The sequence below is a fragment of the Ranitomeya imitator genome, chromosome 4 (genome assembly GCF_032444005.1).
Source record: "Ranitomeya imitator isolate aRanImi1 chromosome 4, aRanImi1.pri, whole genome shotgun sequence".
Classification (NCBI taxonomy): domain Eukaryota; kingdom Metazoa; phylum Chordata; class Amphibia; order Anura; family Dendrobatidae; genus Ranitomeya; species Ranitomeya imitator.
Window position 1 is genome coordinate 410795469 of NC_091285.1, and position 22240 is coordinate 410817708.

Genomic DNA, 22240 nt, shown 5'->3' on the forward strand with positions numbered 1-22240 from the left:
TTTAAAGGGAACCTGTCACCCCTGTTTTTCAGTACGAGATAAAAATACTGTTAAATAGGGCCTGAGCTGTTCGTTACTATAGTGTATTTTGTGTACCCTGATTCCACCCCTAAGCTGCCGAAATAACTTACCAAAGTCGCCGTTTTCGCCTGTGGTGGTGGCGTAGTGGTTTGCGCATGCCCATCTTCTGAATCCACTGGGCAGGAGAAGAAAAACGCGCGATCGGCGCTGTTTCCCTGGTGATCTGTGGGGGCGGCCATCTTCTTGAGGCCGCGCGTGCGCATATGGAGTCCTCTGCTGCCCGGGGCTTCAGGAAAATGGCCGCGGGATGCCGCGCCTGCGCAGATGGAGATCGCGGCGGCCATTTTCCTGAAGTTGAGATGTGAACCCGGCTTCAGGAAAATGGCCGCCCCGATCTCCATCTGCGCACGTGCGGCATCCCGCGGCCATTTTCCTGAAGCCCCGGGCAGCAGAGGACTCCATATGCGCACGCGCGGCCTCAGGAAGATGGCCGCCCCCACAGATCACCAGGGAAATAGCGCCGATCACGCGTTTTTTCTTCTAATGCCCAGTGGATTCAGAAGATGGGCATGCGCAAACCACTACGCCACCAACGGAAATATATGCAAGATCTAAAGGAAGAACCAGCGATGTCTCCACGCCCATCTGACCTGACCAGCCTGATTGACAGGCGAAAACGGCGACTTTGGTAAGTTATTTCGGCAGCTTTGGGGTGGAATCAGGGTACACAAAATACACTATAGTAACGCACAGCTCAGGCCCTATTTAACAGTATTTTTATCTCGTACTGAAAAACCGGGGTGACAGGTTCCCTTTAACTTGTGCAAATTGGATACTCGTATTAGCTCTGCCCATCAGCACCTTTGTTACATTATCGCCGGGCATGATGGGTTAGCATGACAACTCATGGTCTGCGGGAGACCGCTGTGGTTGTCATTGCCCTGTGGGTGGTGGTCATGGCAAAGGAGTATTTTTGTTACACATAGCAGGGCTGCAGCCCTGCTATGTGTATACCAAGCGGTCAGTTGATTACAGCTTCTAGTCTAAAGGCAAAGACGGACTGCTGTACTTCTCGTGCGAGAATCGCATTGCACTCCATGGACTGGCCTGGCTCCTCTTCTGACCTGAGCAAGACAGAATGATGTATTTCTATGCAGCTGTCAAGCTCAAGTCAGGAGAGCAAACAGCCAGTACGAGGATTACGATGCAATTCTTGCACGAGAAATACGGCAGTCTGTCTCTGCCCTAACATGGAGAGTATTAATGCAAGTGAAAAGGAAAAAAAAAGAAAATTAAGGCTACGCACTGCAGATTACCTGCGGAATTACCGCAGAATTACTGTGTTTTTGCGGGTTTTTGTGCGGATTCCTATTATGGAGCAGGTGTAAACCGCTGCGGAATCCGCACTAAGAATTGACATGCTGCGGAATAGACAACGCTAGTGTTTTTGCGGGTTTTTGTGCAGATTCCTATTATGGAGCAGGTGTAAACCACTGCGGAATCCGCACTAAGAATTGACATGCTGCGGAATAGACAACGCTATGTTTCCGTGCGGTTTTTCTGCAGCATGTGCACTGCGGATTTTGTTTTCCAGGAGTTTACAGAACCATGTAAACCTATGGAAAACAGCTGCGATTCCACAGCGTCAAAACCGCTGCGGATCTGCTGCAAATCACATCCCTATTTGCTCCATTCAAAATAAAACGGACAAGCAAAAAAAAAATTACACATTTGGTATGACCAATTTGTTCAGAAACGCCCGATCTATCAAGATATAAGAATCCGCTCGGTAAACGGCGTAACAAGAAAAATCAATATGCCAGAATTCTATTTTTGTTTCTTTTTTTTCTTTTTTTGGTCGCTGCAACATTGCAATATAATGCAATAATGAGCAATTAAAACTTCATTTCTTTATCGCCTCTCATTGGGGGACACAGGAACCATGGGTGTATGCTGCTGCAACTAGGAGGCTGACACTATGCAAATAAAAAAGTTAGCTCCTCCTCTGCAGTGTACACCCCACCGACTGGCATTATACTCTTCAGTTTAGCTTAGTGTCACAAAATGTCTTCTAAAGGGGGCCGCTCTCGTCCTCCTCCCCGCTGTGTCAGTCCTACAGCAACCCGATTGTTCCCACCGCCCAGGATCCCCCGGCTGTTCCGCCCGAGAGTGATCCCCCATCCCAGGCTGGGCCGCCTCTCTGTCACAATCGGTGGCCGATTTAACACGGGTATCTCCTGGTCCCGGACCCTGGTCTCCGCGCTGGATCGGTTACCCTTGCAGACCCCTGCTGTGGCCAGCGGGTCGCAGGAACCGCCGCCCGAGCCCTCCTTGCTAAGCTACAAAAGGTCCAGACAGGAACGTCGGTCTGAGTCCTCTTCGCGTTCCATCTCGCCGCACGGCCCTCCCCCGCGGTTGGTGTCCCACCGATCCTCCTCCCCTGAGTCAGGCGAGGCATTATCTGATGCGCCCTCAGAGGATATTTCGGAGCTGGATCCTAACCAAATCGCCACCATGAGTGAGACGGTCCAGAACCTCATTCGGGCTATAAACCAAACCTGTGGCATCAAGGATCCCTCTACGGAACCCGCAGATCAGGCGGTTTCGTTTAGACGGGCCAAACCACCTTCAAAATTTTTTGCTCCTCATCCTGAATTCGAGGAAATCTTGGCCAGGGAGAGAGAGAACCCGACCAGACGTTTTCAGAGGGGAAAACGCCTGGGGGTGTTATATCCTTTTTCACCAGATCTTACCACCAATTGGACGGTCTCCCCCTCGGTGGATCCCCCTGTTTCCAGGCTGTCCACCAACACGGTGCTTCCACTTTCCGGCGGAGCATCTCTGAAGGATTCTAACGACAGAGTTATAGAATCCTTCGCGAAATCTGCTTTCGAAGCGGCTTCAGCAGCGCTATGTCCAGCCTTTGCTTCCACTTGGGCTTCAAAATCCATCTCAAAATGGGCCAAGGATCTACGGCGAGGTATCCTGGACGGGGCACCTCCCGCGCAATTAGCGGAACTTGCCAACCAGATTTCCTACGCTGGTGAATACCTGGTTTCCGCCTCCCTGGATGTCGCGTCTTGTGCGGCTCAGGCTTCCAGCAATGCCGTTGCCATCCGCCGGACCGTTTGGCTCAAGGCCTGGCAGGCGGACTTGTCCTCCAAAAAGTCCCTCACTAGTCTGCCCTTCCAGGGCTCTCGTCTCTTTGGTTCCCAGCTGGACCAAATCATTAAGGACGCCACCGGGGGTACAAGTTCTCTTCTCCTCGTCGCCCTCCTCCTAGACGGCAGTTTCGCTCTTTTCGGCCTTTTCGTCGCTTCGCTGCATTAAACTCTTTTTCCCAGCAGCAACAGAGGCCACAGGCACGTCAAGAGAAGAAGGCGGTGTCCTTCAGGCCCACTCCGTCCTGGCGTCCTCGCTACTCCCAGGGTAGATCCTCCAGGACTGGAAGACCCACCTCCGCATGACTCTCGGCAAGTCTCCAGCCCAACTCCCAGGTTGGGGGGCCGTCTTCTCCGTTTCAGGGACGTCTGGATTTCCGCAGTAGAGGATGCATGGGTCAGGGAAGTTGTATCCTCGGGATACAAAATAGAGTTCGCCTCCCGACCCAGGGATCGTTTCTTCCAATCCCGTCCTCCAAAAGATCCCGCTCTGGTTCCGGGCTTCTTCGCAGCCATCGCTTCTCTGCTAAAATCCGGGGTAATCGTTCCCGTCCCAGAAAAGGAACGGTACACGGGTTTCTACTCGAACCTCTTTGTGGTACCGAAAAAAGACGGCAAGGTTCGTCCCATTCTGGACCTCAAATTGCTGAACAGGAGGGTTCACCTGAGACACTTCAGGATGGAATCCCTTCGTTCAGTAATTGCTTCCATGGAGGCTCAGGAATTTCTATGCTCTATAGATATCCAGGACGCCTACCTACATGTTCCGATTTTTCCCGGACATCACCGTTTCCTGCGCTTCGCAGTGCAACAAGATCATTTTCAGTTCGTCGCCCTGCCGTTCGGTCTCGCAACCGCGCCAAGGGTGTTCACGAAAATCATGGCGGCGCTGATGGCCATCCTGAGAGTCAGAGGCTTGGTCCTGTTTCCATACCTCGACGACATCCTCATCAAGGCTCCGTCCTTTGCTCAGGCCCACGAAAGCCTGTCCATTGTTCTCGACACCTTAGCCCGTTTCGGGTGGCTGGTCAACCGGAAGAAGTCCTGCCTTATTCCTTCTCAGCGCATCATCTTTCTGGGCATGCTTTTCGACACTCGTCAGTCCAGAGTCTTCCTTCCCAAGGACAAGAGATCCACCCTTTGTCGGGACATACGCCCGCTCCAGGGTCCTCGGCCTCCCTCCCTCCGATCGGCCATGAAGGTTCTGGGGAGGATGGTAGCTGCCTTGGAAGCGATTCCCTTCGCCCAATTCCATTCTCGACCCCTTCAGCAAGCCATTCTGTCTCAGTGGGACAGGTCGGTCTTCTCCCTGGATCGGCCGATCAGACTCTCCTTTCGGGTCAAGCGGTCTCTCAACTGGTGGCTGACGTCACCCCTCATCTCCCAGGGCAGGTCCTTCCTTCCGGTTCACTGGCAGGTGGTGACAACGGACGCCAGCCTGATCGGCTGGGGTGCGGTTTTTCGCCACCTGACGGTTCAGGGACGTTGGTCGCCGCAGGAGTCATCTCTGCCAATCAACGTCCTCGAGATTCGGGCCATCTTCCTGTCCCTCCGCCACTGGGAAAGGATCCTCAGGGGCCTTCCAGTCCGGATCCAGACGGACAACGCCACGGCTGTGGCATATGTCAACCATCAGGGGGGGACCCGGAGCTCCTTAGCTCTTGCCGAGGTATCCAAGATCCTCCTTTGGGCAGAGGCAACGGTTCCGGTGATATCCGCAGTGCATATCCCCGGCGTGGACAACTGGGCCGCCGACTTTCTCAGCCGCGAGGGTCTCGCGGCAGGGGAATGGTCCTTGCATCCGGAGGTCTTCCATCAGATCTGTCTTCGATGGGGGACTCCGGATGTGGATCTCACGGCGTCTCGAATCAACAGGAAGGTTCCGCAGTTCATCTCCAGGTCCCGCGATCCTCTCGCAGTGGGCGTCGATGCTCTGGCCATTCCTTGGTCACAGTTCGAGCTGCCCTACCTGTTCCCACCCCTTCCATTACTTCCCAAGCTGTTGAAGAAGATCAAAGCGGAAGGGGTGCCGGTCATCCTGATCGCCCCGGATTGGCCCAGGAGAGCTTGGTTCGCGGAGCTCATCAACCTTCTCGCGGACGCTCCCTGGCGCCTTCCAGACAGGCCCGATCTGCTGTCCCAGGGTGCGATCTGCCACCCGAATTCTCGGTCGCTCAGTTTAACGGCGTGGGTGTTGAGACCGCGGTTCTAAGAGCGTCCGGCCTTTCGGACCGGGTGATTCACACCATGATTCAGGCTCGGAAGCCTTCGTCTTCCAGGATCTACTACCGCACCTGGAAGGCCTACTTCCGTTGGTGCGAGTCCAACCGCGTTCCGCCTATGGTTTTTTCCCTACCTTCTCTTTTGGCCTTCCTTCAGGCAGGGCTGGATTCGGGCCTGGCTCTTAGTTCCCTGAAGGGTCAGGTCTCTGCGCTTTCCATCCTCTTTCAGAAGACCTTGGCCTCTCGGCCACAGGTTAAGACCTTCTTTCAGGGGGTAGCCCACGCCATCCCGCCGTACAGGGCCCCTGTGGAGGCATGGGACCTAAACCTGGTACTGGACGTTTTGAAGGTCTCTCCCTTTGAACCTCTTAGGGAGATTCCTCTCAGTCTTATCTTGGAAGGTGGCCTTTCTTGTGGCCATCACGTCCATTCGCCGCGTTTCCGAGCTGGCGGCTCTGTTCTGCCGCCCTCCGTTTTTGGTCATTCACCAGGACAAGGTGGTCTTCCGACCTCCACCTTCTTTTCTTCCTAAGGTGGTTTCCACCTCAACGAGGACATCGTTCTACCTTCCTTTTGTCCAGCTCCGACTCATCCTCTGGAGCGATCGTTGAACAAGCTAGACCTCGTCAGGGCAGTGAGGATTTATCTGGATAGAACATCCTCTTTCCGGAAGACGGATTCTTTTTTCGTCATTCCTGATGGCACGCGCAGAGGCCAGTCGGCTTCTAAAGCGACTATTGCTCGATGGATCAGAATGGCAATTTTGTAGGCTTACCGGGTCAAGAACAGAGTGCCCCCTCCTGGGATTAAGGCTCACTCTACCCGGGCAGTCGGCGCCTCCTGGGCGGTGCACCACAGGGCTTCCGCCCTACAGCTTTGCAAAGCGGCAACTTGGTCTTCCATCCACACGTTCGCCAAATTTTACAAGGTCCATACCTACGCATCGGCGGACGCCAGCCTAGGCAGAAGGATCTTGCAGGCGGCAGTGGTGAGTCCTCTGACCTGATGGAAGTCTGTTTTTCCCGCCCTTGGGACTGCTTTGGGACGTCCCATGGTTCCTGTGTCCCCCAATGAGAGGCGATAAAGAAAACAGGATTTTTGGTTGCTTACCGTAAAATCTGTTTCTTGAAGCCTCCATTGGGGGACACAGCTCCCTCCCAATGTTTTCTGTTGTTATCTGTTCTATGACTGTTCTCACGTTACAGTTCTCAAGTTTGTGGTTATGGTTTTTCAACCTTGTTTCATTATCTCCTACTACTTTCTCACTAACTGAAGAGTATAATGCCAGTCGGTGGGGTGTACACTGCAGAGGAGGAGCTAACTTTTTTATTTGCATAGTGTCAGCCTCCTAGTGGCAGCAGCATACACCCATGGTTCCTGTGTCCCCCAATGGAGGCTTCAAGAAACAGATTTTACGGTAAGCAACCAAAAATCCTGTTATCCATCCCAAAATGGTATCAATAAGAACAGCTCTGCGTGCAAACAAGCCCTCATCCAGTCCAACATTGCGAAAAATAGAGACGCTACAGAGCTTGGAAAATGCCTTTTTGTAAAAAAAAAAAAAAAAAAACCTTTGTTTTTTTTTTTCTTTTCTTCCACCACTTAAATTTAAAAAAAAAACCTATACATGATGAACATGGGGGAAAAAAAGTGCGGAATTGCATTTTATTACAATTTCTCTGCACTAACAATTTTTTTTTTCCCCGTTTTTCAGTACACATGGTAGAAAGCAATGGTGTCATTCAAAAGGAATACCTGTGTTGCAAAAAAAGACCATATGGCCGGGCAAAAAACAAGTTTACTCTGGGGAGAAAGAAAACTGAAACGAAAAACTGAAATGCCCCTGCTCGTTAAGGGGTTATTATTCTAGGCCACACAAATGGTCTTCGCCACTTGGAGATACCATATAGTGTGAACATTGGTTGTGGAGTCTTTTTGTGCAGTATTTACTACTTTACAAAAATCGGCTCAAAATCCTCGTGGAGGAGATTGCTGTGGAATACACCTAACGCACAATTAGTGGTGTAAGGGTACCGTCACACAGTGCCATTTCGATCGCTACGACGGTACGATTCGTGACGTTCCAGCGATATCGTTACGATATCGCTGTGTCTGACACGCAGCAGCGATCAGGGATCCTGCTGAGAATCGTACGTCGTAGCAGATCGTTTGGAACTTTCTTTCGTCGCTGGATCTCCCGCTGTCATCGCTAGATCGGTGTGTGTGACACCGATCTAGCGATGCGTTCGCTTGTAACCAGGGTAAACATCGGGTTACTAAGCGCAGGGCCGCGCTTAGTAACCCGATGTTTACCCTGGTTACCAGCGTAAATGTAAAAAAAACAAACCGCACATACTTACATTCCGATGTCTGTCCCTTGCCGTCTGCTTCCCGCACTCACTGACTGCCGGCCGTAAAGTAAAAGCAGAGCAGAGCGGTGACGTCACCGCTGTGCTGTGCTTTCACTTTACGGCCGGCAGTCACTGAGTGCGGGAAGCAGACGGCAAGGGACAGACACCGGAATGTAAGTATGTGCGGTTTTTTTTTTTTTTTACGCTGGTAACCAGGGTAAACATCGGGTTACTAAGCGCGGTCCTGCGCTTAGTAACCCGATGTTTACCCCGGTTACCCGGGGACCTCGGCATCGTTGGTCGTTGGAGAGCTGTCTGTGTGACAGCTCCCCAGCGACCACACTACAATTTACCTACGATCACGGCCAGGTCGTATCGCTGGTCGTGATCGTAGGTAAATCGTATAGTGTGACGGTACCTTAAGAAACAGTGCCCTGGAGTCTGTAGCATGGGAACGCTTCAGGGGTACTAAATTGGGTATGAAATACCCTCATTCATGTCAGTTGTAACTAAAATGCTGTGAAGATTTACTGGTAGGTGCAAAATTTCTGCTAAAAATAAGCGTCCCTCTTAACACATTGAGTTTGATCTTTAATTCAACGTTCTTTGTATTCTTCATCAATTGGCATTTGACGTCACTGACAGGTGAAGTGAATAGTATTAATTATCTTGTGATAATTGCATCTGTGAAGTAATAGGAGATATTAGATTGCAAGTGATTAGTCAGTTTGTGATATTGTTGTGTTGGCAGTAAGAGAAATGGGAAAGTGTAAGGATCTGAGTGACATTGACAAAGCCTAAATTGTGATGGCTAAACTGGCTTGGAGCATTTGCATTTCCCAAATGGCAGGTCTCGTGCGGTGTTCCTGGTATTTGGTGGTTTAATCCTACCAAAAATAGATCATGGGAGAATTATTATTATTTATATAGCACCATTGATTCCATGGTGCTGTACATGAGAAGGGGTTACATACAAATTACAGCAAACAGACTAACAATAGCAGACTTATACAGAGGGGCGAGGACCCTGCCCTTGCAGGCTCACTTTCTACAGAATGGTGGAGAAAGGAGATAGTAGATTGGGGGGTTGCGGCAGGTCTGGTGTTGGTGAGGCATTATCTCCGGTAGTGGTGAGGAGGCAGTGAGGTCATTACAGACTTAAGGCTTTCTTTAAGAGGTGAGTTTTCAGGTTCCGTCTGAAGGATCCGAATGTGGTTGATAGTCTGATGTGTTGGGGGCACAGACTTCAGAGGATGGGGGATATTCGGGAGAAGTCTTGGAAGCGATTAGGTGAGGAGAGAAGGAGGTCTTGGGAAGACTGGAGGTTACATGAGGGAAGATATCAGGAGATTAGTTCAGAGATATATGGAGGAGACAGGTAATTGGTGATAAGGTCATGGGCAACCAAGACTCACTGATGCACTTGAGACACTGTTCTGGTTCAAGAAAAACTACTGTAACACATTTCTAGTAAAGCAAATTCTTGCTTGTATAGCCATCTACTACACAAAGTTAGCCGGTTTCATTTTAATGGCTGGTTGGTGTATATAGCCGTATTTTGAGTAGAGGAGTATGCATAGTGTAGGTGGGTTACAATGCCATATCGCGCTCCACCGTTAACTACAGAAGAACGGGTCTGTTCCATCATAACATTGTATATTTCCTTACTGTATAATTAATTGTAGCATATAATATAGAAATGCACAAACAATTGTACACGTCACTAAATGGCTTTAAATTTGCAGAGAGTTGATGTACATAAAATCACTGTGCTGAGGAGGAGGGTAAGAACATGTACATTTGCGGCAAAACTTGTCTTATCAAAAAGTCATAATTAATGAATTGATTGAAAACAAACACAGCCCCAATAGTGAACCAAAAAAAAGGCAGACACCCATACATAGGCTTAAAAAATATGTAAGGTAAGAGGCATACAATTTAAAAAAAAAATTGAACAAGGAACAGGTGCAAATTCACTGAGCAGGGGACCAACATTTATTGTTTGAATATAGTACAATGAACAACACGGAAGACCCCACTATTGGGAAGAGACGGAGTCTTGTTTGTGATGTAAATTACTTTAGATGCTTCAATCCAATAGCAGCACTTTTAAGTCAGATGCTCAGTATGCTGTGACTGTGACCCATGTCAGGGGACAACATAAAATTTCTGTGAAAATAGCATTGGTGTGATGTAGAGATCAAAGTTCACCAAAGTGATAAACACCAGTATTTTGGACATGGCTTTGTGAAAATTTATGAGACTTAGGGTGGTTTTACATTGCGTTTTCCCACCCGTTCCTTGGTCCCATCAAGGCTAACATCTGGGGGTGAGGTTCAGACGTAATGCCCAACGGGACCAAAGAATGGGTGGCAATGTGAAAGCACCCTAATAGAATGCATCTGCATGTAATGGAACTACATGCACAGAGCCAATAATGCAGACAGGATTTGAAAAGGATACTAAATAAATAGCATGTTAAAATAAAAAATACATGGCAGAGCACAGCATAACCATATGTAAATGCAGATCTTATTAGAGGGATGATGGAACTAGCTAAATTCCTGCAGAGTATGTGCGACAGTATACCTTATACTACACCTGTGTATATTGGAATAATCAAAAAAGCGCCAAGCTAGGTCTGGGAAGGTGAAGCGGCATTAAAGTATAAGTCAGTAGAGGGTATGTTGCTCACCACAAAAACCTTTGCCCTGACTGATCCATGTGGATTAGGAACACAGCCACCTGTCGGCTGGGTGTATGAAGAAGTCCAAAAAGGAAGAAAAAAAAAAGGTAATGCTGTATCCTTGAGATGAAAATATCCATGTTTTTATTTGGAAATCATTTAAAAAAAAAATTACATCAGGGTAGTCAAGTAACTGGTTGATGCGTTTCAGCAAGAGCCTTACAGCTAAGGCTCTTGCTGAAATGTGTTAACCAGTTACTGACTACCCTGATGTGATTTTCTTGGTTTTATTTGCAAATCATTAAAAAAAAAAGGATATTTTTATGTCAAGGATCCAGCATTACTACTTTTTTTTCCTTTTGGCATTAACGTATAGTCCTAAATAGGCCATTAACTTACCCGTTTTAGTCTATGAAGGTACATTAATCTATATCAGAGGTACACATTACATTTGTGTCCAATAGTGGCATTCCAAATCTTTATTCATTACATGGTGGAATGCGTTGAGAACAATAAAACAAAAATAATTATTGTAAATCAAAATTAATATCTCATGAAGGTCTGGATTTGAAATGATACTTAAAATCAAAGTACTAAATCACCTTACAGGTTTATCCAACTTCAGTGGGAATGCCTCAAGACAAGGAAATGATGCTTAATAGTGTGTGTGGCCTCCACATTGCCTGTATGACCTCCCTACAATACGTGGACAAGGTGCTGATAAGGCGGTGGATGTTCTCTTGAGTGATCTCCCAGACCTGGATTAAAGCATCAGTCAACTCCTGGGCAGTCTGTGGTGCAATGTGGCATTGGTGGATGGAACAAGATATGATGTCCCAGATGTGCTCGAATGGAATCAGGTCTGGGGAACGGGCGGGCCAGTCCATAGCATCAATTCCTTCATCATGCTGGAACTGCTGCCACACTTAAGCCACGTGAAGCTTAGCATTGTTATGCATCAGAAGGAGCCCAGTGCACCTGCATTTGGTCTCACAGCGAGTCTGAGGAACTCCTCTCAGTACCTAATGGCAGTAAGGGTACCTCTGGCTAACACATTTAGGGCTGTGCGGCCCTCCAAAGAAATGCCTCCTCACACCATTACTGACCCACCGCCAAACAGCTCATGCTGGAGAATGTTCATGGCAACAATGTTCTCCACAACGCCTCCAGACTCTGTCATGCCTGTCACGTGCTCAGTGTGAACCTGCTCTTGTCCATGAAGAGCACAGGCTGCCAATGTCGAATCTATCAATCTTGGTGTTCTCTGGCTGATGCCAATTGCGCTGCATGGTGTTTGACTGTAAACAAAGACCCCTCTTGTGGATGTTGGGCACTGCTCCTCCTGTTCCTCCTTGCACAAAGAAGGAGGTAGCGGTCCTGCTGCTGGGTTGTTGCCCTCCTATGCCCCTTCCATGTCTCTTGGTGTACTGGCCTGTTTCCTGGTATCTGTTCCATGTTCTGGTCACTGTGCTCACAGACACCACTACCTTTCTTGCCACAGCTTATATTGATGTGCCATCCTGGATAAGCTGCACTACCTGAGCCACTTCTGTCTCATGAAACTACCTCTAGGGGTGATATAATGACAAAATGCAAAAGTGACCAAAAAGGATGAGAAAAGAGAAATGGTCTGTGTTCACCACCTGCAGAACCACTCCTTTACAGGGGTTGTCTTGCTAATTGTCTATCATTTCTACCTGTTTGTTCTATTTGCACAACAGGAGAAAATCTGTGTTGCTTTATAAATGTTGCAAAACAATGGGGAGACAAAGAGCGCAATAGGGTCTTATCCACGTTACACAGAGGAGAGTATACACCAAATTTGCTCACCTGGTTAGGATGAGATTAGATCATATAGATAGCGGCTGCTGCAGATCCACAGGTCTTCACTGACCAGAGAAAATAATGTCTTCAAAGGGAGATTTGTAGTTAAAATTCTGCGCTGCCGCTAAGATGAATTTCAGGAGAGTATAGTTGATTTACAGTGGTTTTATTTAACGCGTTTCAGGGGTCTCATGCCCCCTTCATCAGGAAATACCATCAGTATTATGGTAGCTCCTATGCTGCTTGGAGCATATTGGATTACATTTAATTTCAAAACCATATTCTCTCCTATGAGTTGTGAGTGTAAGGGAGAAATAATCCTGTAAAGTGTCTAACAAAGTGTCAAACTAAGTCATATTGCACGACTCGTTAAAGAGTTGATTGTGAATTGTAGATTCGCTACTTCCAACAGGTGGCGCTATAGAGTTAAGTCCTCTTTTTCTCAGAAGAGGCAATTTGCATATTATATTTCCCAGAGGAGCATTGCATGGCGAATAAGCCTCCTTACCTTGACAAGCCAGAGATGGTATGTCACTCTCCATAAGGAGAAACGATACCCCTTAGACCCCTAACAAAGACGAAAACGTTTCTGGTCGAATTTTTGTTTTGCTGTCCTAGATATCTCTATGTCAGAAGATTTATAAAACGGGATCAACAGGAGAAAAAAATTAGGCAAACTATATATTTCTGTCCTGTTAAAACAACAAGACAAAACTTTTTTATATTAAAAAAATTGTCAAAGTCAACAGGAAAGACATTCTGCTGCATAAAAATAATGAGCCAGACATGGGCCCACTTGACAACTACTGAACTTGATATCAGAAGGACTGGGTGGTAAAGCGTGTTTACATACAGTGGGGAAAATAAATATTTGATACACTGCCAATTTTACAAGATTTCCCACCTACAAAGAATAGAGAGGTATGTAAATTTCTATATTTGGGACACTTCAACTGTGAGAGACAGAATCTTAAACAAATAATAATAATCCAGAAAATAACATTGTATAATTTTTATATAACTAATTTGCATTTTATTGCATTAAAATACGTATTTTATACAATAGAAAACAGAACTTAATGTTTGGTAGAGAAATTTTTGTTTGCAATTACAGAGGTCAGACGTTTCTTGTAGTTCTTAACTAAGTTTGCACACTACAGTAGGGATTTTGGCCCAATCCTCCATACAGATCCTCTCCAGATCATTCAGGTTTCAGGGCTGTCGCTGGGCAACATGGAGTTTCAGCTTCCTCCAAAGATTTTCTGTTTGGTTCAGGTCTGGAGACAGGCTAAGCCACTCCAGGACCTTGAAATGCTTCTTATGGAGAAACTTTTTAGTTGCCTTGGCTGTTTATTTTTGGTCATTGTCATGCTCGAAGACCCTGTCACGACCCATCTTCAATGCTCTTAGGGAAGGAGGGTGTTAGCCAAAATCTTGTAAAATATGACACCATCCATCCTCCCTTCAATGAGGTGCAGTCATCCTGTCCCTTTTACTGAAAAGCACCCCCCAAAGTATGGTGTTTCCCTCTCCATACTTCATGGTTGGGACGGTGTTCTTGGGGTTGTACTCATCTTCCACCAAATACGGCGAGTGTAGATGATGCCAAAGAAGTTCTATTTTGGTCTCATCTGAGCACATGACCTCTCATGCCTCCTGTGGATCATCTAGATCAGTGTTTCCCAAACTCCAGTCCTCACGGACCCCACAGGTCATGTTTTCAGGATTTCCTTAGTATTGCGCAAGTAGTGGAAGTATCATCAAGGCATCAGGAATTGTCTCACCTGTGCAACACTATGGAAATCCTGAAAACATGACCCGTGGGGTCCATGAGGACTGGAGTTTGGGAAACACTGAGCTAGATGGTCATTGGCAAGCTTCAAACTGGCTTGGACATGTGTTGGCGTGAGCAGGGGAACCTTGCGTGCCTTGCAGGATGACCGGGGAAGATTGACAGTCATCTTGTATTTCTTACATTTTCTAATAATTGTGCTAACAGTTGTCTTCTCACCAAGCTCCTTGCCTATTGTCCCGTAGCACATTCCAGCCTTGTGCAGGTCTGCAATTTTGTCCCTGGTGTCCTTAGCTCTTTGGTTTTGGTCATGGTGGAGAGGTTGGAGCGTGATAGTGTGTGGACAGGTGTCTTTTATACAGGTAACATGTTCAGACAGGCACAATTAATACAGGTAATGGGTGCAGATTAGGAGGGATTCTTAAAGAAAAACTAAGGCTAATGTGCACACATATTCTTGGCTCCTGCGGATTTTTCCACAGCAGATTTGATAAATCTGCAGGGCAAAAATGCTGCGTTTTTGCTGCAGATTTATCGTGGATTTACCGCGGTTTTCACTGCGGTTTTACAACTGCGGTTTTCCATAGGGGCAGTTGTAAAACCACTGCGGAATCCGCAGAAAGAAGTGGCATGCTGCGCAATGTAAACCGCTGCGTTTCCGCGCGTGTTTTTCCACAGCATGTGCACAGCGTTTTTTGTTTCCCAGGGTTTAAATTGAACTGTACGTAAATGCATGGCAAACTGCTGTGCACCCACAGCTGCGGAAACGCTGCGGATCCACAGCAAAATCCGCATCGTGTGCACATACCCCAACATGTCCGTGAGAGCCAGAATTCCTGCTGGATGGTAGGTGATAAAATAATTAAATTGCATTGCATTGCATGAAATATTTAAAAATCATACAAGATGATTTTCTGTGTTTTATTCTTAGATTCTGTCTCTTACAGTTGAAGTGCACCTACGATAAAAACGACAGACCTCTCCATTCTTTGTAGGTGGAAAACGTGTAAAATTGGCGGTATATCAAATACTTATTTTCCCCATTGTATGTAAACAAGCTTAGTGACCCAGTTCTTCTGATATCAAGTTCCTGTGTTTGCAGTAGTAGTCTTGTTCTTCAACATGACTGAAATATATAGTCTGTCCATTCTTTTCTCTCCTGTTTGATAAATTTTATGTTGATTTGAACACAACTTTACATCTTAAAGTATGGTAAACTTAATATATATGTGTGTATATCTATAATATAACGCTGGGAGCGTCACTCTGTCCGAAGCCTTTATAGACTGCTCCCGGGAGATCGCGGTGTGCGTTCACACTGAACGCACACCGCGATCTCCAACAGAGAAGCAGGGACCGCCAGGAGGGTGAGTATCGGCTATATTCACCTGTCCCCGTTCCATCGCTGAGCGCCGCCATCTTCCCGGTCTTCGATCTGTGACCTTCAGTTCAGAGGGCGCGGTGACGCGCTTAATGCGCGCCGGCGCCACCCTCTGACTGAACAGTCACAGCCAGGAGACCGGGAAGATGGCGGCGCGCAGCGCTGGAACGGGACAGACAGGTGAGTATAGGAAGTGCTGGGGGCCTGAGCTGGCGGCGATACCGGCACCTGACCCCCACAGTGCGCCGGTGTCCCCGCCTGCTCAGGCCCCCCAGCACTCGGTGCCGAGCGGGTCAGAGGCAGTATCGGGATGCAGGATGGAGCAGCACATAAGGATGGGGACGCAGGATGGAGCAGCACATAAGGATGGGGACGCAGGATGGAGCAGCACATAAGGATGGGGACGCAGGATGGAGCAGCACATGACAGGATGGGGACGCAGGATGGAGCAGCACATGACAGGATGGGGACGCAGGATGGAGCAGCACATAAGGATGGGGACGCAGGATGGAGCAGCACATAAGGATTGGGGACGCAGGATGGAGCAGCACATAAGGATGGGGACGCAGGATGGAGCAGCACATAAGGATGGGGACGCAGGATGGAGCAGCACATAAGGATGGGGACGCAGGATGGAGCAGCACATAAGGATTGGGGACGCAGGATGGAGCAGCACATAAGGATGGGGACGCAGGATGGAGCAGCACATAAGGATGGGGACGCAGGATGGAGCAGCACATGACAGGATGGGGACGCAGGATGGAGCAGCACATGACAGGATGGGGACGCAGGATGGAGCAGCACATGACAGGATGGGGACGCAGGATGGAGCAGCACATAAGGATGGGGACGCAGGATGGAGCAGCACATAAGGATTGGGGACGCAGGATGGAGCAGCACATAAGGATGGGGACGCAGGATGGAGCAGCACATAAGGATGGGGACGCAGGATGGAGCAGCACATAAGGATGGGGACGCAGGATGGAGCAGCACATAAGGATGGGGACGCAGGATGGAGCAGCACATAAGGATTGTGGACGCAGGATGGAGCAGCACATAAGGATGGGGACGCAGGATGGAGCAGCACATAAGGATGGGGACGCAGGATGGGAGCAGCACATAACAGGATGGGGACGCAGGATGGAGCAGCACATGAAAGGATTGGGACGCAGGATGGAGCAGCACATAAGGATGGGGACGCAGGATGGAGCAGCACATAAGGATGGGGACGCAGGATGGGAGCAGCACATGACAGGATGGGGACGCAGGATGGAGCAGCACATGACAGGATGGGGACGCAGGATGGAGCAGCACATGACAGGATGGGGACGCAGGATGGAGCAGCACATGACAGGATGGGGACGCAGGATGGAGCAGCATATGACAGGATGTGGACGCAGGATGGGAGCAGCGCATCACAGGATGGGAGCAGCGCATCACAGGATGGGGACGCAGGATGGGAGCAGCGTATGACAGGATGGGGACGCAGGATGGGAGCAGCGCATGACAGGATGGGGACGCAGGATGGAGCAGCACATGACAGGATGGGGACGCAGGATGGAGCAGCGCATGACAGGATGGGGACGCAGTATGGAGCAGCGCATGACAGGATGCGGACGCAGTATGGAGCAGCGCATGACAGGATGGGGACGCAGGATGGAGCAGCACATGACAGAATGGGGACGCAGGATGGAGCAGCACATGACAGGATGGGGACGCAGGATGGAGCAGCACATACCAGGATGGAGACCATATACCAATATAAATGCTCGCCACCCGGGCGTAGAACGGGTTCAATAGCTAGTATATATATATATATATATATATATATATATATATATATATACATATATATATATATATATATATATATATATATATATATATATATATATTTTATGGCAGATGCATCTAAGTGGTCTTTCCATCTAAAAGTTTGTAGCGTGTCTGGTTATCGCGGCCGAACAGCTGAGATAACCAGACATTGGCTGAATTACTTAGTTAATACGGTTGAAAAAAGACAAACCTCCACCAGATTCAAGCGAGGGATTGGACAAGACAAAGGGAAAAGGCACAACCACAGCACATGATTCAGGCCACCCCAATTGACATAAAGCTCAGAAACGAGTAGACATCAAACAAGCATTTCTTCATCTAATCGTGGCTTGTCGTTTAATCAGCAGCGCAGGATACTTTCATCGCCTTTGGCACATTTGCATCATTGCATTCCAGATTAGTGAAAGTGTGTTCACTGTAGTGATGTATCCTCTAAGAATCTTCACTCTAAGTGCACACGTTGCAGAATTGCCGCGGAAATTTCTGCAACAATTCTGCAACTCCTGCCGCGGGTATATCGCATGCAGAATTGGCATGCATATTCCCGCTAAACACTAGCCTTTTGCAAGCATAATTACCTTGCAGAATGCTAGCGTTTTCCAAGCGATCTGTAGCATCGCTTGGAAAACTGATTGACAGGTTGGTCACAATTGTCAAACATAGTGTTTGACAAGTGTGACAAACTTTTTTACTATTGATGCTGCCTATGCAGCATCAATAGTAAAAAGATCTAATGTTAAAAATAATTTTTTAAAAAATGGTTATTGTCACCTTCCGACGGCCCCCGATCTCAGCGGTGCACGCGGCGGCTTCCGTTCCCAGGGATGCTGTGTGCGAAGGACCTGGGATGACGTCACGTGACCGTGCCGTCATCCCAGGTCCTTTGCACACAGCATCCTGGGGAACGGAAGCCGCTGCGTGCACCGCTGAGAGGCGGGAGGACTGCGGGGGCCATCAGAAGGTGAATATATCACGATTTTTTTATTTTAATTTTTTTTTTAACAATTATATGGTTCCCAGGGCCTAGAGGAGAGTCTCCTCTCCTCCACCCTGGGTACCATCCGCACATGCTCCGCTTACTTCCCGCATGGTGGGCATAGCCCCATGCGCGGAAGTAAGCGGATCAATGCATTCCTATGTGTGTGGAATCCCCGTGATTCCGCAAATTAATGAATATGCTGCGTTTTTTTCTGGAATGCATTTCCGCTCAGGAAAAAAACGCAGCATGTGCATACAAAATGCGGATTGCATTCTTTTAATAGGATGCTTAATGTGAGCGTTTTTATAGCAAAATAGCAAAAAAACGCAAAAAATCTGGAACGTGTCCACACAGCCTCAATGTAACAAGCTCTAGCAAAATGCTTTATCTGAGAAAGCAAGGTGTCAGCTCTAATGTTATTACATTAATATAGACATAGAAAAGGTCAGTTATGTAAGATAGAGATGGCTGCAGCCAAGAAAAAGCTTTTGGTACCTTGTAATCATTGTCAAAACTGCCTCCCCTGCGGCTCCTCACCAGAAGGCGAGGGGCATCTCACAGCTTGAGAAGCACTACTGTAGAATACAAGTTAATTGTTTAGTGTCCCTATCCCAGCAATTGCCATGAGATTAATTTTAATGTAGGAAATAAATTAATCTTTATCGCCTATCCAAAGGTAATGGGGTATTTCAGAGCCCTATTCCCTGAATTAATGGTGGTCCTAGCGATCAGAACCCATGCAATTTGCAAAGCTATATTGGGAATAACTCTTTGGGAGAGGTCTCTACATGTGAGAAGGGAGGCTATTTCACTATGATTGGCTTCCAAAATGGACTGTGTGGACAGAAGAAATTAAAGGTATTAAATTGAAATATGTTTGACTAGGAGCCCAATAGAAGGAACGATAAGTTTCCTTCTTTCAGTCATGTTATGTCTGAGCGTTGTGCTTGCATGGTGTTTAACTACATACTTGTTTTCTTGCAAAAATTTAGCTTTTTATTTTTCACTTGAGATGTTCTAGACATGTATCATGTAACTGTTCAATTTTTCAGGGGCCAATTATTTTTTATATAGCACCATTAATTCCATGGTGTTGTACATGAGAAGGGGTTACATGAAAATACAAATATCACTTACAGTAAACAAACTAACAATGACAGACTGGTACAGAAGGAAAAGGACCCTGCCCTTGCGGGCTTACATTCTACAGGATTATGGGGAAGGAGACAGTAGGTCGGGGGTTGCAGTAGCTCTGATGGTGTTGAGGTCGCCGTGTGGTCATTACAGGTTGTAAGCTTTCTTGGAGAGGTGGGTTTTCAGGTTTCTTTTGAAGGATCCAAAAGTGGTGGATAACTGGACGTGTTGGGGCACAGAATTCCAGAGGATGGGGGATATTCGGGAGAAGTCTTGGAGGCGATTGGGTGAGGAGCGAATAAGCGTGAAGGAGAGAAGAAGGTCTTGGTAGGACCGGAGATTACGTGAGGGAAGATATTCAGAGATTAGCTTGGAAATATACGGTGGAGAAAGGTTATGGATGGCTTTGTAGGTCAGTGTTAGTAGTTTAAACTGGATATGCTGGGAAATTGGGAGCCAGTGAAGGGATTTGCAAAAGAGGGGAAGCAGGAGTGTAGCGAGGAGAGAGATTATTTAGTCGGGCAGCAGAGTTAAGGATGGACTGGAAGGGTGCGAGAATGTTAGAAGGTAGGCCACAGAGGATGTTGCAGTAGTCGAGGCAGGAGATGATTAGGGCATGCACGAGCATTTTGTTAGAGTGAGGGTTGAGGAAAGGACTGATTCTAGAAATATTTTTGAGCTGGAGGTGACAGGAAGTGGCGAGAGCTTGGATGTGCGGTTTGAAGGACAGGGCTGAGTAAAGGGTTACTCCGAGGCAGCAGATTTCGGGGACGGGGAAAGTGTGATTTCATTTATTTTGATAGATAGATCAGGTAGGGAAGATATGCGAGATGGTGGAAAGATAATTAGTTCAGATTTGTCCACATTGAGCTTGAGGAGGCTAGAGGAGAAGAAGGAGGATATGGCTGATAGACACTCTGGGATTCTGGAGAGCAGAGAGGTGACATCTGGGCCAGAGAGGTAGATCTGAGTGTCATGAGCATATAGATGGTAGTGGAAGACATAGGACTTTATGAGTTGTCCCAGGCCAAGTGTATAGATTGAGAAGAGTAAGGGTCCTAGGACAGAGCCTTGAGGGACACCAACAGAGAGGGTGCGAGGTGAAGAGGTAGTATGGGAGTAGGAAACGCTAAATGTGCGATTGGTAAGGTATGAGGAGATCCAGGATAGGACGAGGTTTTTGACACCAAAAGAAGAGAGGATCTGCCAATGGCAGTTGACCCACAGGACCAAAAGTAACCGGCTAAAATGTGGAATTCTGAAAAGAAATTATGTCATAAAAGTAAAACAAAATAGCTGTAACTTTAGACTGTAACAGTCGCAGCAGTAGCATTTTTCTAGGGATACTTTTGAGTGAGGCTTATAGTTTTTTTGTTTTTTTTTTCTTCTCTCGGATGCTGGAGTACTGATGCTCTCTTTTCACTGAAAGCCAAATTACAAAAATTCAAAACTTGTAATTATTTGCCAATTTAGTAATAAAACTGCTTGGCTAAGGTTCTTTTTGTCTTTTATGCTGAAGGTTAATTATGCTTTTTGTCTCTTCAGAGAAGAGACTAAGGATAATAGCCAAACCAGAATCTCAATTTGCAGACACTGTTTTGATGTACTGCTCATTAAAGGGTCGACATTGACTTGTAGGATTGCTACCTTCCAATAGGTGGCACTAGAGTTCTAGTTCTCTTCCTTTCTGAAGAGACAATTTGCATAATTAGCATATTTCCCAGAGGAGCATTGCGGCTTTAAGTCTCCTCATCTTGGCATGCTTGGCATGTCAATCTCTGCAAGGAGAAGCAATACTTCTTGGATGCTGAAGGTTACTAACACACAGTACCTCATGTTACCGCTTACTACTCGGCACTTGATGTAATGTGTTTTCTGAGGCATGCCAGACAATGGGAGACATGTGAGTCTTGGGCCTTGTTGTTCCTGCCAAACTACTTGCCAAGTAAACTTCTAGTATTTGGGGAGAGAAATGGATTTTTGCTATTTTTTCTCACATCTAAAGTGTTTCTATTGTATATATTAAACATTGGCAACTATACTCACGTGGTTGTTAGCTGGTTGCATGTAGGCTCTTGTTAAAGAGTAGTGTAGGATTATTGAGACGATAAAAGGTGGACACTATTGCTAACACAAACACTTTATTATTATTATTATTAATAATTTATATAGCCCCATTGATTCCATGGTGCTGTACATGAGAAGGGGTTACATACAAATTACAGATATCACTTACAATAAGCAAACTAACAATGACAGACTGATAAAGAGGGGCGAGGACCCTGCCCTTGCGGGCTTACATTCTACAGGATGGTGGGGAAGAGACAGTAGGTTGAGGGTGGATAATTGATACCTGTACACATTCAGAAGCTTTTATCGCATCCCATTTTATGAAGTCTGCCCCCCCTTAGAGCTAAAACAGTTTCCACTCTTCTATGAAGGGTATCTTCCATGAGTTACGGGAAATTTTGGCCCATTCACCCAGAAGAGGTCTGACACTGATGTTGAATGACAGGGCCTGGCTTGCAATCTCTATTCTAGTTCAACCCAAAGGTGTTTGTGGGGTAAAGGTCTGGAATCTGTGCGGCCAGTCAACTTCTTCCACACCAAATTCACCCCTCCATGCCTTTATGGACCTTGCATTGTGCACTTTGGAATGTTGGAAGTATACAATTGTGCAAAATGTCTTGCTATACTGAAGTATTAAGAATTTACTTCACTCGATCTAAAGAACTTAATGGAACCACTGAAAATCCCATAGCATTATCCCTCCGCTACATAGTTACAGTTTGGAGCAATATAGTCAGCTAGATAATATTCTCCTGGCATTTGCCAAATCTAGCCCACCAGGCT